Genomic DNA, 19975 nt, shown 5'->3' with positions numbered 1-19975 from the left:
AGCACATCAAAGTGCAAGTAGATACTGCTCTGGTGGGAAGGTAAACAGCGTTTCCATGCACTGCTCTGGTTCTCCAGAAGCAGCTTAGTCATGCTGGCCACATGACCTGGAAGCTGTCTGCGGACAAACGCCGGCTCCCTCGGCCAGTAAAGCGAGATGAGCGCCGCAACCCCAGAGTCGTCTGTGACTGGACTTAACAGTCATTGGTCCCTTTACCTTTATGTGTTTGCCTGGTACATTTATGAACATTTATTTTATATTTTAGACCTTATAATTCTCATAACAATTAGTACCTGAAAAGGAAGGAATTACATGAGAGCTCGGACTTTTACCCACTTTTATGTTCCATAAAACCTACAACGAAATTGTTCAAAAGGCTTTTCCTTTCCTTTCCGCCTACCTGCAAGAATAAAGGGGTAAAGTTCACAATATATTATTCTCCATAGCTTGAATGCGCTGCATCTGCGCTTGCTCTTAAAGCTTCCCTTTCCTCTTTCGAAAACATCTTTATAAACATCCAGAAGAAAGTAGCAGCTGAAAGCGCCATGTGGCAGGCGGGCACAGCTGTGTGAGTGCCACTGCTGAGGCATCTGAGGAACATGACACAAGCCCGTTGCTTGATTTCATTCCAGTTGGGAGGAACAAAGCAAGAAGCATGGTGCAGATGGGAGGTGGGTATTTTTCTATTCTTTTATCCGCACCAGCATAAGTGATTGAGGTGCCTTTTATGAAAATGTGAGGAATTTCTGCCCTCCCTTCTTTGGGTGGGCGGGGTTTGTGGTACCGGGCACAATAACCTGGCCGGGTTCCTCCCCCCGGCTCAGGTTGGCCCTTGACCCATGCCCGGCCGGGGTGGACAAAGGACAGTGGCCGGGGGTCAGGTCAAGGGTCAGGTAAAAGTGGCAGAGCCATTCAGTCAGGCCCATTTGGTGTTTTTCTTACAGGTTAATCTCTTCAGGAGGTTCAGGAGAGCTAGGAGAGCATCCACCGGATTCAGGTAAGTACTGCCCCCCTTTTTTATTTGATGCTGGGGGGGCCTCTTTCTGTGTGGTGGTGTGGGGGGCGCAGGGCCCTTCCACCACTGCGGCTCGCCGTGGGGCCTCCCGTTAGGCCCAAGAGGAACTAGGCTGCTCGGCGGCCTTCTTCATGGTGGTGGTGCGGGAGGGCGCAGGGAGCAATGGGAGCGGAGGGGGGGGAATATCCTGCGGGTATGATTCATATTGGTCTGCAGTAAGCTTAACCACCATCCTGCCATGCTTGTTCAATAAATAAGGAAGAAAAGAATGCACAGAGTGCCATTTCCTCACCACTAAGCAAATATAGCCAAAAATACCCCCTCCGACCCCTAAAAAGCTCCTACATCTGTGTGTGACATGTCATGTGATTGATTATGTGGGGTGGTGGGCTTATAAAAATGAAGGGGAGCAATGAGCTCTGGAAACTTATGTTTAATGCTGTGGATCTCTAATGTTAATTTGTAGTCTAAAAAATGAATCACCTTCCTTTTAGTAGCCACTAGGCAACTCATTGCTCAAAACTTGGAAGTCTCTAGAACATTCGCAACTATCACTGGAAACAGAAAGTTTTGTTGTGAGGAGGAGGAGGAGAAGGAGAAGGAGAAGGAGAAGGAGAAGGAGAAGGAGAAGGAGAAGGAGAAGGAGAAGGAGAAGGAGAAGGAGAATTTGGACTTGATATCCTGTCTTTCACATCACCTTAAGGAGTCTCAAAGCGGCTCACATTCTCCTTTCCCTTCCTCCCCCCCCAACAAACACTCTGTGAGGTGAGTGGGGCTGGGACACTTCAAAGAAGTGTGACTAGCCCCAGGTCACCCAGCAGCTGCATGTGGAGGAGCGAAGATGCAAACCCGGTTCACCAGATTACGAGTCCACCGCTCTTAAGCACTACACCACACTGGCTCCCCCCCCCAAAAGGGTAAGATATATGCCTGAGTCCCTTCTAATTCTGAAATCCGGCAAGGTTTCCAATTTTGGAGTGACCAAGGATTCCAATTTTGGAATGACCAGGTCAGCCTGGTGGGTCACCCTATATGGGTTGGCCGTATTTGCCTAGATGGGTCACACGCTGTACAAGCCTGCCATAGAAGAAAGGATGTGCCTGTTCCCATTTTGCCTTTGTCAGGAAGCAGATGTACACAAAATACACTTGTACCATACTTCAGATATGATGTATGTGGTTTGTTTCTGCGCAGGCGCCATGTCTCAGAATTGTCATGTGTGAACCGGTCGCGAGAGACCGGGCAAACACAAGCGCGTACAATTTTTTGGAGTTAGTAAAATCCCATGGAATTTAACAGTGCTTGGAGATAATTGATTAAAAGCCCCGCATGTCCACAGAATCTAATCTAAAGGGTGACCCTTCCACAGAGGTCACTTTATGAATTGCATCTAAAGTGCTTATTGGCCCTTTCTTGCCTCAGATGAATGTGGGCGCTAGGGCTACAGAAGAGCAAGCCTCTGGAGCAGAGAGCAAGCCAAAGAAGTTATGTTGCCATGGTTTGTAACTGCTTTTCTATAAATGTTTTTCAGTAAGGTCATGGCCTGGTTGATTAATTTCAAGCACTCACATTCATATAGTGTGCTACGGACAGCTTAAGGCAGATGTTCACTGGAGCCATTTCCTGCTGACTTATATCTCCTCTCTGTGTTTCTTTTCAGTATTTACCATATTTTTCTGTGTATAAGACGATGCTTTCTGCTATTAAAAAATAGGCAAAAATTGGGCGGTGTCTTATACACGGATATTGAATGCAAAGGAAGGGATGTGCGATTAGTGGCAGCAGCAAGCAAGAGATTGCCAGTGGCAATTGGGCGGGTGATTGGTGGCTGTGACAAGGCCTGCTGACGATTGGCTGTGGCTGCGGCAATTGGGCAGGCGATTGACGGCTGCGGCAAGTGGGTGGGTGGGCTGTTGGTGGGGACGAGTGGGCAGACAATTGGTGGCTGCGGTGAGGTGTACGATCGGCAGTGGCTGTGGCAAGCGGTCGGCAGGCGGGTGAGTGACTGGCGGAAGTGACCTCCCCTACTCCCCCCCCCCCAAAAGCTAAACAACTTAATTTATTAATTTTGGGTTTTAAAAAATACGGGTCATCTTATACATGGAGGCAATAAGTCTGAGAGGAATGCCCATCTCCGTTGAATCTGATGGCAGGGCCGTGGTCATCTTAGCAATATGCAAGTAGCTAGTTGCCAACTAGCCAGTCATTCTCATGGCAATCTGCCTGTACAAGGGCCAGCTAGTCAGGAACTGTGTCCTTGTATGGCAGTAGTTTAGAACTCCTATTTCCCATATTTTTCTGATAGCAATGGAAATTCCACTCCCTGCTTAGTTAGCACCAGCCGGAAGTTCCTACAAGACAATTTTCCAACTACCACTGACTGAGGCTCCTCCCAAGCTCACTGTTTTGGGGCTTGTTCTCATCAATTAGGTATTGGTCAACCCTGGGGCTTTCTAAACCTAAAGCACCTCATCCCATCCCTATTATGATTTCAGTCGTCGCCTACACCGAATTATGGTGAATGGTTAATCCACGCTGCTTGTGAGCCTTCTTAAGGTATCTGGTTGACCACTGTCTGCAATGAGAACATTGTGCTTGTATGACCTAGAATTCCTATGTTTTTCCAGAGCCCAAGGCTGCATGGTGTTGACAACGATTGGTTGTTAAAAGGTAGCTCCTCAAGTAGGTCTCATGTCCACAACCATAGCAGATCAGAAGTGGAGCACAAAGGAGGATTTTGGGGAAAGAGCCTGGCAAAATGAGGTTGGTCAGGCAGATTGATGAGATTATGGATCAAGGCATCAGGTCAAGGCAGACTCCCAAGGGACTTATGGGTGGAACACAAAATAATCTGATAGGACATAGGTAAGAACTTGGCAGAATACAGACTACAGTAACGATCATGTGGCAAAACTTGATTTTACTGGTTGTCCCTGTAGATACTGAGCAGTTGGTAACCCCAAAACCACTAGATTCCTATCATAAATGAAAGAAGACATTCTTTCCCAGCAATTTATGGTTGATTCCATACATACCACATCTCTATCCCCAAGCCACATTTCCTCTAAAACTTCAGCTTTTGTTGAACTCACGATTGTTACCCTATACTTTGCAAGCTGTTCCAACTAGCGCAGAAGATATGTAGGTCACTCCTAACAAGAACATACTTATAGCAAAGAATTGAACTTGAGGTCTCACTGTGATTCTGTTGGCAGAAGACTCCCTTGGATCTATAAATAGAGTGCCAGTCACAGTAGCCACATTCCACATTTTAAGCTATGTTGAAAATTGCAGCACCGGCCAAGATATACAAAACAGCCACAAAAATGATTTATGAGCTTATTTAAATGCCTTGAAACTAAATAATTTCAAACAGAACAAACACTTTTTAATGATGATAAGGTTTCAATCCTACCTACAAGAACTTACCTGGGTGTATGCCTCCTTTGAATATAGTTGTAATTACTTCTGAGTAAACACATGCATAGGAAAAGCGCTGCTTAACTGAAATCCTAAGCATCTGTACCTGGAAGTAAATAAGTTAAGAAAAGCTCTTTAAAAAGAATGTTTATTGCTCTGTTGTGAGAATTATGTTTCTTTGTACCCGAACCCTTCCACTTTTATAAAGTTATACTTTTATAAATGTCACTGGGCTTGATCTACTGTCAAAAACCTGTGTTTCCTGGGTGTAAAGGTAAAGGGACCCCTGACCATTAGGACCAGTCATGTCCGACTCTGGGGTTGCAGCGCTCATCTTGCGTCACTGGCCAAGGAAGCCGGCGTACAGCTTCTGGGTCATGTGGCCAGCATGACAAAGCCGCTTCTGGCAAACCAGATCAGCGCACGGAAATGCCGTTTACCTTCCCGCCGGAGCGGTACCTATTTATCTACTTGCACTTTGACGTGCTTTCGAACTGCTTGGTGGGCAGGAGCAGGGACCGAGCAACGGGAGCTCACCCCGTCACGGGGATTCAAACCGCCGACCTTCTGATCAGCAAGCCCTAGGCTCAGTGGTTTAACCCACAGCAGCACCACCCGCGTCCCTGGGTGTACACAATTCTAAAGATATGTGAAATGTGTACATTCCAGGTTTGGTTTCCCATTGTTATAAGAGACAGTAATTGCGTTTGTTTTATTTCTAGACAAACATTTCTGTTAGAATCTTCTGTTAAAAATCTGGAAATGTGAATGCTAGAGATAGTGTAGGTAATTGTTTTGCCCGCAAAGGCCTGCCATGCTGCAGATGGGTCAGTGAGCTGAGCAGGGTAAGGTCTGGCAATAGAACCTACTCCAGGTTTAATCCTGCACACTATATTGCCAGACTTTAGCAAGGAGAGTCTTGAAAGCAAGGTCAAGGTCAAATCAAGGTCAAGCTTGAGAGACCTGGGATGGTTCTATACACAGGGGGAAAAAATGCTATAATTATGTCAGAAATTAAATCAATCAATCTCATTTATTGGCATAGAAAAAGTGCATCATATACAACACAGTTTATGAAACAATTATTGATGCTGCCTTGGATTAGGTTTAGACAGATCAGGGTCTCAGCTACATTAGTTAAAAAAGGTGTTTTAAATGTGTTATAAACATGAAACAGCAGATGGCGCTGTAGAGCAAAAAAAAATTCTAAGCGCTTTCCCATAGCGGTTTTTTCGTTTGTTATAACGATTTAATTTCTGACTTATTTATAGCACGGTTTTCCTGTGTGTATATCCACCCCAGGGCTGTAGTTCAAGAGGCAACTGAAGCAAAAGAAGGGCAGCAAGAAGGAGAAGACAGGTACCAGTGGTGTCTTGCTAGCTTTCGTTTCAAGGCAGACTCTAGGTAGCCAAGAGTGCTGAGATTTCAGTTTTCAAGTTAAATCTCAAATAAAATGGGAGCCCAGTACATCAAATCGAAACAGATAACTGGGCTACAATTGGGGTCCAAACCAATGTCCAGTTGCAAAAAGAAAGGGTTAATTCACTGGTCGCCTTCCTGTCTATGAAATGAAATCTCTGCATCTTGCACAGTTCTGGTAATTGCTAATTACTTGCAGTAGGCTAGAGATGTTAGAGAGGCTGTTAATTTTGATTACATGGATTACAAAAGAAAAGTAGCTCTTTCATACCATATGAACAGCACTTCTGAGTCTTGACTCTGTACGCAGCAAGAAGATACAATGCCATTATGGAAAATGACATGATTGCCTGAACTCCATATCCACCTAAATAACTCCCCTTGATCTAGTTCTGATTGCAAATGCTGCTTAATGGGAACAGACTCTGTGAAAGCAAACAGAGATGGGGATATCTGGGGGACAAGCTTGCCCTGAAGTCCACATTCACAAGCCATCCCACCTGAGCTCCGACATCATTGTGATCTCTTTGCAGAATTCAGACTTTATATTATTTTGGTATTTCCTTTTTATTCCGCAGGCTCATGGGCCCAGGAATTGACTCCTGGAGGTGTTAAATACCATACCCTCCAACATTTCTCCGATGAAAATAGGGACATCCTAAATAATAATAATAATAATAATAATAATAATAATAATAATAATAATAATATCTCACCCATCTGACTGGCTTGCCCCAGCCACTCTGGGCAGCTTCCAACATATATAAAAACATAATAAAACATTAAACATTTTTAAAACTTCCCTATAAAGGGCTGCCTTCAGATGGCTCAGGGGGTCGGATAACTCCATACTCTCCAATATTTCTCTGATTAAAATAGGCACCTCCTAAATAATAATAATAATAATAATAATAATAATAATAATAATAATAATAATAATAATAATTTTATTATTTATACCCCACCCATCTGACTGTGTTGCCCCAGCCACTCTGGGCAGCTACCAACATATATAAAAACATAATCAAACTAAACATTTAAACAACTTCCCCATACATGGCTGCCTTCAGATGTCCTCTAAAGGTTGTATATTTACTTGTTTCCTTGGCTTGGAGGTTGCATAATTCCATACCCTCCAACATTTCTCTGATGGAAATAAGACAAGCGGGACATTCTGGGACCAAATCGGAAACCAGGATGACTTCTGTAAATCTGGGACTGTTTTTGGAAAGTAGGAACACTTGGAGGATCTGAAATACATAAGGCTTAAAGCCATATCTTTTTTTCCAGGGGTGGCTCCATGTGAATTTATTGTAGCAAAAACAGCAAGGATCTCTCTTCACATTTTAGGGACTCCTGAAGTTATTATGGCATAAGTCGTTGCGGAGTAGAGCCCACAGTCTGTCAGATGCATGAAATATTATTAGCCACATGGGGCAGCGGAGAGATGATACATGGAAACAGAGACGAACAAAGTTTTTAAATGATTAGTCAAGTCGCCATGAAATGCAGGAGAAAGCACGGATTACCTATGTTCCTCAGGCCTGAAGTGAAGAGCCTTTTCCATCTGTCATGGCTCCCCTTGAGACTTGGAACCACACCAGCTTACACAAACCACAAGGGTTTCCTTGCTCAGAACTCAACATGAGAGGGGTTGTAGAGCCTATGGCTTTGTGGACAAGGCTGAAGGAATATCTCCATGGCCTCCTTGTATCTATGCTGCCCATTCCCGTGAACAATAGGTAGCAAGGAAACATACCAGTATGTGCTAAAGAAATTATATGCACATACATGTGTGTGTGTGTGTGTGTGTGTGTGTGTGTGTGTGAGAGAGAGAGAGAGAGAGAGAGAGAGAGAGAGAGAGAGAGTACCCAGGTATATTTCTCTCTCAGCCAACTGGGAATAATAGTTCACACATCTCACAAAGTAGGCTCTGGTCCATGGAAACTTATGCCACAATAAAAGCAATTTGTCTTTAACCGGGCCCAAGTGCTCTTTGTTATCTTTAAACGCTTATTCTTGTTTTCATGAATATTTTTGAGTTTCCAGGTAATTTGAACCATGAAAATTATCCTTCTTCTGCTGCATGCTGGGCTTGTTTTTGTCAGTGTGTGCTCCTAATCACTTGCCAATTACTTATGCAAATTGAAAGCACAGATGCTGATGAGCAGTCTTTACTGACAGATTTTTTTTTTTGAGGAGGGGGGGCTTGCAAATTCTACACCTAGAGATTACAAAATACGATATGATGGGATGAAACTTTCTCTTTCATGTTTCTCACTCTGCCCTATATCACCCCCAACAGTCTTTATTATATTTCCTATATTAGTGTCTTAAAAAAAACAACAACCTACAACCTTCCTTTCCTCTTTGGATTTTTACGTTATTGACAGCTCCCCAAGCATCTCCAAATGGTAAACAAAACAATTCACCCATGCTTCAGTTTCAGTTTCTTAAAATACAGATTCCTCCCTCACACGGGAGATGAAGGATAGTTTGCTGCGGTGGTGGTTCTTGCCACCCATCTGACTAGAGAGACAATGGAGTGAGCCTCCGGGAGTGGAGTAAAGTGCAAGCCTGTACGATGTGTATGGAGGTCCTGGGCTGCCCAGACAACAAGACCCCCCCCCTCTCGGCCTCACTGATGGGGTCCAAAGGAAAGCAGAGCAAAACATTTGGCACCAGCTTGGCTACAGGAGTTGCCAGAAGGAGACTTACAAGATACCATCCAACCATCTTAGCAACTCCATATTCGTGGAGCCTTATTTGCCCCAACGGGGTTCCTCAAGTTGCGCCCGGTGAGAAAATGGAAGCAGTCAATAGACACTGAGGCTGCTGGCTTCAGAGAGAGAAAGATTTATTTCTGCATGCAGAGGCACTTGCGGTGTTCAGACACCCAATCAAGTACAAAAAAGTCAATTTTCAGACAGTTCTTATAGACAGTTCCCTGGCTCATCTTCCCACCCCAGGAATCTTGTCCTTGTCCATCCTTGCCCATATAAGGAACATTTCCTGTTGTACATTTCCTGTTGTACATTTCCTGTTGTACATATAAGGCAAAAGGACATTTAGCCCTGAGTTGGTTCATGCGCACTCCAGCAAGGCCATCCTATCTCTGACCTAGATAGTTCCTCTCTGTGCAAGGTTGACCTTCTACTGTTATCGCCAGACTCTTAGTCATAGCTTACACAGTAAGGAGTGTGAAAGATACTCGGAGTCCAGTGTGATTTTCATGCTCTTTATTCAGCTCATAGTAGTGAGGAATGTAGTTCCCCCAAAACGTTTGCTTTATATACACTATTTACACAATGGGCCCCACGTGATTGGCTAATTCCGGGATACTCCTGTATGCCAATCAGAGTGCGGATTCACTTCCACCTGGAGCTGGATTGGGTGGCTCCTGCAGACCAATCAGACTCCTGCAATCTCAATCCTATTGTTCTGGGACCAGTCAGACTGCTGCAATCTCAATCCTATTGTTCTAGGACCAATCAGACTGCTGCAGTTTGGATCCTATTCAACTCAGTACATAACAGAGTGCAATGCAGATCAAAGTTCACAGCAAAAGCCTCCATAAGAAAGAGTTCTTTTATACTTCTGGACTAACAGTACATTCAGGTAAATATATACAGGTTAGCTAATTAACCCCTTCATTTGTGTAGGCAGTGCCAGATTTACATATAAGATAAACAAGCTATAGCTTAGGGCCCCAATCTCTTGCCCCCCCCCAAAAAAAATCCCACTACTAATATACTTCTTAATTGTATTTCAGTTCAACAATTACTTTGATAAAATATGTATTTTGTTATGTGTAAATGGCTTTAGATACCTAAAAAGGTAAAGGGACCCCTGACCGTTAGGGTCCAGTCACGGACGACTCTGGGGTTGTGGCGCTCATCTCGCTTTAATGGCCGAGGGAGCCAGCGTACAGCTTCTGGGTCATGTGGCCAGCATGACTAAGCTGCTTCTGGCGAACCAGAGCAGCGCACAGAAATCCTGTTTACCTTCTCAATGGAGCAGTAGCTATTTATCTACTTGCACTTTGACATGCTTTCGAACTGCTAGGTGGGCAGGAGCAGGGACCGAACAACGGGAGCTCACCCCGTCGTGGGGATTTGAACCACTGACCTTCTGATCAGCAAGCCCTAGGCTCTGTGGTTTAACCCACAGCGCCACCTGCGTTAGATACCTATTAGGTCCATAAATTACCATATACTGTATATTCAACAGAAAAAACAGTGACAATTTGTTGTTGACAAAGGACACCTGAACATATAAAGGGCCCCATTACCTTTCAGTAGCTTAGAGCCTCATCAAACCTAATTCCAGCCCTGACCCTGGGTAAGAAGAAAGGGGAAGTGGAACGCAAGGAGTCTTGATTGTTATTATTTTTAAAAGCTTTGTATGCCTGGTTTTCTCAATTATTTTTAACAACAAGCCTTTGTTCCCAGCTTCTTTGTGATGACCCTTCAGTGCTGACTCTGGTTATTCTAGATTAAGAATCCAGAGGCACACTATTAAGTGAAGTACACCATTAAATTAGTTTTAATGATGGTGGAAAAGGGTACAGCAAAGGGTTGAATTTTTTTTTAAAAAAAAAAGAGGAAGAAACCTTAAAGTATGTTCCTTAACTTGTAAAATTAGGCTTAATTAAAGAGCACAGAACGAGAGCTTCATTCTGAATGTAGCGTGGTAACCACTGATGAGTTAAATTCCCCATAGGAAGAATCTTTGCAGATTTCATGAGATCCTGCAGGGAAATCAATGACATTTTAATCTGTATTAGATGCCGTTCCTGCAGAGAGGAATATAACCGTGTTGGTTGAAAGCTGCAGATTCAGTTCGGCAGCAGAACCTTTTTCTTGTACAGAAAGCATCCTTTTTTGTTTTTACTGTTGTGGAAATGTGGGCCACAATGCATTGGCAAACACTCGGTTTTAGTAAGATCCTCTCTATTTTTGAGCAAAAGCAAGGAAAAGCATTAGTTTAATATTTTACGTAAGGTTAACTACAAGCAGTCTAAAGATTATTATTTTTTCCTATCTGATGTTTTGAAGATTAAAAGACATCCTTACCTAATCCCTCACTGCTATCCAGGCTGCATTTTTTTTTAAAAAAAAAAATGTTCTTCTAATTATCCAAAGACTAGGATAATGTAACATCATCTGATCATATCTAAATTATTATAAGCAGAAATGTTGTATTAAACAAATGCAAGGTAGAAGACAGAGATTGGAGGGGAAGTTGGTTCAGTTTGCATTTCAGTGCAAAACTACTTAGTTTGCATTTCATGAAACAATACACAAAGCAAAACACAGCTATCGTTTGAAATTTGAACTTCTCCAAATTTTACAGTGAATTTCTCCAACTACATTATCCACAAAAAGTGAATTGCTACAGCGTGAAATTTGTGGGGCTGCCCTTCAGCTAGAACCAAATGCAGAAGCTCAATTGCTCACTGGGGTGGAATATAGCCGTTGTATTATGTTGCTGGAAATAATAATAATAATAATAATAATAATAATAATAATAATAATAATAATAATTCAGTGCTGCCAATTCTAGTCTAAGACCAAGGAGTTGCACTGATGCACAAAGCAATATACAGCTCAGGAAGAGGATATTTACAAGATCATCTCACCAAAGCTACAAACATATCCAACTGATCGCTGTGTTCTGCAGAAGAGGGCTTCCTGCAGGCACCGTGTTTGAATCCAGCCTCTACTATAATGGAAGCTACCCACTGGAACTCTCTCCCACTGCGTATCAAACAGAAATCTGTATTGGCTTTTTGGTCCTTTTGAAGACACTTTCAACAAGCTTTCTAAGTGAACGATGTTATCATACTTCATATCTGCACTGGATTTGAATATAGATATGTATATATTTACATATATTTTTACATGTGTGTTGTTGTTTTCAATTGTTATTGCACCTATAGTTATCTTAACTTATATACAGGCAATGCCCAATTTGCATGGTCAATGGTCGCACGTCAATGGAACATGCACAAAATAGTCTCTGCCTGTATGCAAATGCTTTGACCGTTTTTATATAAGCGGTGATTCTATATATGCTTGGATTGCTTTGGGATGCCACATGCGAAGCGATTCCATAAATGAAATAAATGAATAGCAACACAGAAACGCATAGATTGGGAGAACGTGTGCATATATAATGCATCGATGGCTGAAAATACAGAAATGTATATTAGGGGGAAATGCTAGCAAAAAATGTTTTTTAGCTAGCTGCAAACAAAAATGTGTATAATTAGGAGAAATGCACATTGAAATTCTGCAAAAACTTCATGAAGGCTTTAAAAAAAACGGAATGCAGAAATGTGAGAATTTAAAACTGGGGAAATAAGAAACTGCGATTTCTCTATCTGGTCAGATCTCACCTGGAATACTGTGTCCAGTTCTGGGCACCACAGTTCAAGAAGGATACTGACAAGCTGGAACGTGTCCAGAAGAGGGCAACCAAAATGGTCAAAGGCCTGGAAACGATGCCATATGAGGAACGGCTTAGGGAGCTGGGTATGTTTAGCCTGGAGAAGAGAAGGTTAAGGGGTGATATGATAGCCATGTTCAAATATATAAAAGGGTGTCATATAGAGGAGGGTGAAAGGTTGTTTTCTGCTGCTCCAGAGAAGCGGACACGGGGCAATGGATTCAAACTACAAGAAAGAAGACTCCACCTAAACATTAGGAAGAACTTCCTGACAGTGAGAGCTGTTCGGCAGTGGAATTTGCTACCAAGGAGTGTGGTGGAGTCTCCTTCTTTGGAGGTCTTTAAGCGGAGGCTTGACAGCCATCTGTCAGGAATGCTTTGATGGTGTTTCCTGCTTGGCAGGGGGTTGGACTGGATGGCCCTTGTGGTCTCTTCCAACTCTATGATTCTATGATTCTATTCTATGATTCAATGTGGAGGCTGCTATGCTTTTCTTGCTAACCAGAGCTTCAGTCTACATTCATTCATTTATTTATTGCATTTGAATCCCACCTTTTCCCCACCAATGGCGTCAGGGGGAATTTTGCAGAATTGGCAAAATGTCAGGGAAATCCTACTGTGAGGTAAATTAAGCTAAGATCAAGTGATTGACCTAAGATTACCCAGTGAACTTCATGGTCAATTGGGGATTTGAGCCTTGGTCTCCAAGGTCCTAGACTGAAACGCTCTAACCATTACACCACGCTGGCTCTCACCTGAAGTACGTTTTTAAGTACAGTAAGAAATCCAGCTTTTGCACGTGAAAACTTCCGCCCATCTTTCCCGTGAATCCTTTGGCACAGTCCCCTAATTCCAGTGCAAGTACTGCAACCAAGTCTTAGTAGCTACAACTGCGGTAATTTAAAGAATAATTCTTCCCCTGCTTCCGCTTCCCCTGTCTTCTTCTATGGTTTGCCCCTTTCAAATTTCAGATGGTAAGGTCACTCAGGCAAGGAACTGTCCTCATTCATTCTGCAAATGGCCATGCACACGGAGGATACAACATGAATGACGATGAGAATAAAATCGTGTCAGTAAAATGACAACAATAACATATTGAAAATTCAGTAGGAAGGGAAACACACACCACTTCACATGCAAATGGGATAATGAGAGAATAACTGGAGTTGCTTTGTTTAGTCGAGTTGCAATTGAAGCGGGAACAAAGAAGGGGAACCAGGGAATAGGAATTGTGAATAATTAGCAATGTAAATCTAGAGCTTTGTGTGATTGTATCTATTGTAGTGCCAGTATACTATCCTGCTAACATATGCTAACTTTTCAATATAAATGGACAACTTTCTCTCTGTCTGTCTGTCTCTCACTCTCTTTCCAATATAAACACATTCCTGTTTCCCACTAACATCCATCTTTCCTCAATGCAAGGTGAGTTAAAAGATGTGAAGTCTCATACCCTGATGTGAAGTCTCATACTCCAGTTACGCTATGGACAACTGAGAAGGGCCCAGTGGTGTAGCGTGGGTTGCCAGTTCCGGGGCCACACAGAGGTGGGAGGGAGGAAAAGAGATGGAGTACACATGCGCATTGAACTGCCTAACGGCACCTGCATCACACAGGAGATTGCAGCTGCGGAGATAAGAAAAGAAGAGTCGTTCTGTTGTCTGGAGAGGTCACTTCCTGGTTCGCATGGAGTAGCCATTTTCAACAGAGCCCAGTGACAGGAGCACGCAGCTGTACTGAGGCAGCACCAGGGCAACCACTACTGGGAGGGCCCGTAGCCTCGTGATAGAGTGTATGCTTCCCACATAGAAGATCCCAGGTCTTCACATCTCCATTTGAAAGAATCCAAGATGAGAGGGTTGGAGGAAACGTCTGCTTGAAGACCACAGAGGGCTGCTGCCAGTCAGAGTAGACAATGCTGGGAGGGGGATATAGCAATGCCCTGGCTCAGGGTCAAACTAGTTAGAACACCACTAATGCAAATACCTGGTTCTAGTTGGTGGACATCTAGCAAGAACAAAACTTAAACAAACCACACATATTTCCATATCCTTGAAACCTGCCATCCCTGTCCTAGATCTTTATCCCCATTCCCCCCCTGTGTATATTTCTATGAGAAGACATGCTGCAGTTTAGGAACTTCTGAAATCATTTCCAGGAATCAAGCAAGAAGTATATTATACCACAAAGAGACATTTTAGCTAGACACTGAGATCCAGCACCGAGGGCCTTCTGGCGGTTCCCTCACTGCGAGAAGCAAAACTACAGGGAACCAGGCAGAGGGCCTTCTCGGTAGTGGCGCCCGCCCTGTGGAACGCCCTCCCATCACAGGTCAGGGAAATAAACAACTACCTGACATTCAGAAAAAACCTGAAGGCAGCCCTTTTTAGGGAAGTTTTTAATGTTTGATATTTTTGTATTTGGTTTCTGTTGGAAGCCGCCCAGAGTGGCTGGGGAAATCCAGCCAGATGGGCGGGGTACAAATAATAAATATTATATTATTATTATATTATTTAGCTAGGCAGAATATGGCTCACTCAACCATAACACCTCATCACTAAATCTTCCTTTGACCTTGTCTGTGCAGTACAATGTCAAACGTTGCTTTCTGTGCACTTTGCAAGAGATCCTGAGCATTTTAGAGGCTTGCTAGAAAGCAGAAACACTATTTTCTCCCCTCCAGCCTTCTTGTGAATAATTTTAAAAAATAGCATAAGAACTCTGCAGAAGTTCCAATTACAGTCATACCTCATGTTGCGTTTGCTCCATGTTGCGTACATTTGGGATACGCACTCCCGCACCCTGGAAGTGTTTTCTAGAGCGTGCGGGAGCACACACAACCACCGGATGCACAGAATGCTTCTGCACACTTTACGCATGCACAGAAGCACTCAAATCGTGCGACTTTCAGTTTTTCGGGTTATTTTTAATTGCGTACGAGTTACGCATGCCCGTGTTACGCACAGCGACCCGGAACGGATCGCGTGCGTAACCCGGGGTTCCACTGTAAGTATTTCCCAATCATAGACATGATTGATTGATTGATTGATTGATTGATTTACATTTTATTTTTCCAAAATTATATTCTGCCTGATTTTCCAAAAATGGAAACTTGAAGCAGCTAACAAAGGGAAATGCCACAACAATAAGAAAATATATAGCAACCCTCAATCCCAAACCAAATCACACAGTCAAAATAGTAAAATAAAATCCAGAATCGCAATAAAAGTTCCAAACAAACATCAGAATGAGGACAGGAGAGTAAACCAGGGGGGAAAAAATAACTAGCTGTAGGCCCATTGAAACAGCTAAAGCATCTTTACCAGGTGCCTGGGGGTTTCAGTCAGGGGACACTCCCAGCCCTACCTTGTATCAAGGGGCTGTCAGGAATGGAGGCTTCTCCACAGGTCAGGAAAAGAAGAAGAAGAAGAGTTTGGATTTGATAGCCTGTGTGCTGGCCCCAAGGGTTTGTCCATGAAGCGAGGTCCAAGTCCAGTCCTGGGTCTAGGGGTCCAAAGGAGGTCAGTCCGGCGGGGAGCGAGGCAGGGAGCAGGTCAAGGTCCAAGGCAGGTTCAGGCACAAGGTTGCAGGTTGAGCACACGCTTGCAACTATGTTGCTCACGCAACTTGGGCTGGGTCTGGCTGGCTTTTATCTGGCCCTATGCTTAGGGCCGCCCCGATCCTCTGGAGACTCGCCTCTCCTCCGGGCCTGGAGGCGAGCACTCCTCCTGCAGACACTTAACTCCCTTCGCCTCTCTGCCCTGAGCCTCTGTAGCTCAGGAGAGGCTGGTGGGTTACTGGACCCAGGGGATGCCTCAGCTTCCTCTGAAGAGGCTGGGAGTGGAGCACCTGCAGGCAATGGGTCCTCCCTCCCATCAGGAGCCAGAGCAGACTCTGCTGATGCCTGCACCTGGGGATCCAGCACAGGTGGGGATCCTTCAGGCTCAAGCCCTGGCCCCGGCTCAGCTGGTTCTGGAGGCGGGAAATCCTGTGCAGGCTGGGATCCCTCAGGTTCAGCATCAGAGTCTGACTCCCAGGCCATCACACCATCCCCCCTCCCAGGCCTCCCCCTCAACTGAGGGGCCGGACCAGGCTTGCTGGGGTAAGCTGCATGGAAATCACGGAGGCAGGCAGGTGCGTGGACGTTTTCCACTGGTTCCCATGAACGATCCTCAGGCCCATACCCCTTCCAGTCGATGAGGTATTGGAGCTTCCCCCTGCGGTATCGTGAGTCGAGAATGCGCTCCACCTCGTACTCAGGCTCCCCCTCAACCAAAACTGGCTGCGGTCGTGGATTGTCTGGGTGGAACTCGTCGGGCGGGGCGACTGGACTAAGTAGGGACCGGTGGAATACTGGGTGAACCTTGAGTGATGGAGGTAACTGGAGGCGAAACGCCACCGGTGACACCTGCGCAGTGATGGTGAATGGGCCGGCAAACCGTGCATCCAGCTTTCGTGAGGGCCGAGAAGGATGCAGGTGACGGGTAGAGAGCCACACCCGATCGCCAACATGGAGTTCTGGCCCCTCCTGACGATGTCGGTCAGCTTGGGCCTTGTATGCATCCTTGGCCTGGCGCAGTTGCTCCATCAATAATTGTTGCTGGGACTGAAGCTCCTGAAGCCAGTCTGTCACTGCGGGGACCGCGGAAGCTGGCAGCACATCCGGGAACAAACGTGGATGGTAGCCGTAGGAGGCCTGGAACGGGGTCTGCTGGGTGGAGGCGTTCACTGCATTGTTGTAGGCGAACTCCGCCAATGGCAAGTGATCGACCCAGTCATCCTGCTGGAAGCTGCAGTAACACCGGAGGTACTGCTCCAGCACCGCATTTGCCCGTTCCGTCTGGCCATCGGTCTGCGGGTGGTGGGCCGAAGATAGACAGACCTCCGTCCCAAGGGTCTGGTGCAGGGCTCGCCAGAAGTGGGATGTGAACTGGACGCCGCGGTCAGAAACCACACGCTCGGGAAGGCCATGCAGGCGGAAGATGTGCTGCATGTACAGTTGAGCCGTCTCCTTAGCTGTGGGTATGGACGGGCAGGGGGCACAGTGCACCATCTTAGTGAAATGGTCCGTGAAAACCAGGAGGCAGGTACAGTGACGAGATGGGGGCAAGTCTACCACAAAGTCCAGTGAGACCGTGTGCCAGGGACGTGGTGGGACTGGTAATGGCTGGAGCAGACCGGGGGGTCGCCCAGTAGGACCCTTGGCCCGCCGGCAGACATCGCAACCAGCAACATAGCGTGCCACATCAGCCTTCAGGCGGGGCCACCAGAACTCCCGGCTTACCAGATGAGTGGTCCGGTACCGCCCAAAGTGCCCTGCTGCTGGGGCATCGTGGGACATCTGGAGAACCTCAGCCCGCAATGGTCCTGGTGGGATGTATAGACGACCCTGGTGCAGCAGTAGGCCCTGGTGCAGGGCCAGCCCTGGATATCGAGGGCATGACCCGTCAGACAGTTCCCGGAGCCGTTCCTGAGCCCAAGCGTCGACCCGTTGCTGTTCTCGCACCCGAGCCTGCAGTGGCTTGGCCTCCTGAGTGGCCAGGAATGTGGCTGGTGGTAAGATAGTCGTCGGTACTGCCTGCTGTACAGTGTCTGCGACGTCCTCGGGTTTCCGGGACAGGGCATCCGCTTTCCGGTTTTGGGAGCTAGGGATGTAGCGGATCCGGAACTGGAACCGGGAGAAAAACAGCGCCCACCGGATCTGCCTTTGGTTCAACTTGCGGGTGGTCTGGAGGTACTCCAGATTCCGGTGGTCCGTTCTCACTTCCACCGGGTGTCGTGCCCCCTCAAGATGATGGCGCCAGACCTCAAAGGCCACCTTGATGGCCAGTAGTTCCCGCTCCCACACGGTATAGTTACGCTCCGCCGGAAGGAGCTGCCGGGAGTAGTAGGCGCAGGGTAACAGCGGCGCATCGGGTCCGTGTTGCTGAGACAGGATGGCACCGAGAGCCGTACTGGAGGCATCAGTCTCCACCACGAAGGGACGAGAGGGATCAGGATGCTGTAAAATCGGCGCCCTCTGGAAACAGGCTTTCAACCCCTGAAATGCCACTTCAGCCTCCTCATCCCAGGAGAAGGGTGTCTTGGGGCGCAGCAGTCGGGTTAATGGGGTGGTACGATGAGCATAATCTGCAATGAAGGTCCGGTAATAGTTGGCGAACCCTAGGAACCGCTGTAAGTCCTTGCGGTTCCGGGGCGCTGCCCACTCTCGAACCGCAGCCACCTTCCCAGGGTCCATCTGCACCCCGTCAGGGGAGAGTCGGTGTCCAAGGAAGTCCACTGACCGCTGGTGGAACTCGCACTTGCTGAGCTTGGCATACAGGCGGTGCTCCCGCAAGCGCTGCAACACGGACCGAACATGACTCTCGTGACGGGCTGGGTCACGGGAATAAATCAGAATATCATCTAGGTACACCACCACGTATTTGTCTAGCAAGTCCTGGAACACGTGGTTGATGTACCGTTGAAACACGGCGGGTGCGTTGCATAATCCGAACGGCATAACCAGGTATTCAAACTGCCCATACCGGGTCCCGAATGCCGTCTTCCACTCGTCCCCGGCACGGATCCGAATCAAGTTGTAGGCCCCTCGGAGGTCCAGTTTGGTGAACATCTGCGCCCCCTGCACCCGCTCCAGCAATTCTGCAATAAGGGGCAAGGGGTACCGGTCTGGGATGGTGATCTTGTTCAGGGCCCGGTAGTCATGGCAGAGGCGAAGCTCCCCACACTTCTTCTTAACGAAGAGTACAGGAGCGGCAGTGGGTGAGGTAGAGGGCCTAATGAACCCGCGTTCCAGGTTCTTGCGAAGGAAGTCCTGCAAGGCTTCACGCTCTGGCTCCGAAAGAGAATATAGGCGGCTTACAGGCAGGGGCGCCCCAGGCTGGAGGTTTATGCCGCAGTCGAAGGACCGATGAGGTGGCAGCTGGTCTGCTCCCTGTTCCTCGAACACGTCTAAATAGTCCTGGTACACGGCAGGGAGCGTTGACACAGCCTGCCCCATGGGGGCAGCTGCTACTAACTCGGACTGAGCATGGGAACCCGGGTCTGGGAAGCGTACAGTCCGATTGACCCAGTCGATCTGAACATTGTGCGACTCCAGCCAGTCCATCCCAAGCACCAGGGGAAACCGGGGCATGGTGGCAATGTCCAGGGTTCGCACCTCCCGGTGCTGCTGGTAGCACAGGACCAAGGGCTGGGTCTCCCGAGTAACAGCGCCCGAGCGTAGGAGCCGTCCGTCAATTGCCTCCACCTGTACTGGTTCCGGCTTGTTCTGAAGCGGCACCTGATGCTGAGTGGCGAAGGCAGAGTCCATATAGGAGCGGGTTGCCCCCGAATCCACCAGAGCGTGGGTGAGAATCCAGGGCCCACCGGGGGGGTATAGACGCACCGGTATCATGAGGTGTTGCAATTCCACTGGTGAGGGCCCATCATGCGATGCTTGGGGCCCCAGGTAGCCTGGGCCATCGGCTACTGGGGTTGGCCGTTTCACCTGCGGCTGGCGTTTCTCAGGGCAGGTTCGGGCGTAGTGTCCACTCCCACCGCAGTAGAGACACAGGTTCCCCTCCCGACGCCGAGTCTTTTCCGAGGGGGAGAGGCGAGGCCGCGCTGCCCCGAGCTGCATCGGCTCCTCCAATGACTCAGCTCTGGCCACGGAACTGCAGGGAAGCACCG

This window comes from Lacerta agilis, chromosome 16 (genome assembly GCF_009819535.1).
Source record: "Lacerta agilis isolate rLacAgi1 chromosome 16, rLacAgi1.pri, whole genome shotgun sequence".
Classification (NCBI taxonomy): domain Eukaryota; kingdom Metazoa; phylum Chordata; class Lepidosauria; order Squamata; family Lacertidae; genus Lacerta; species Lacerta agilis.
The sequence above is the reverse complement of the archived record's forward strand: the minus strand, read 5'-3'. Positions refer to the sequence as shown.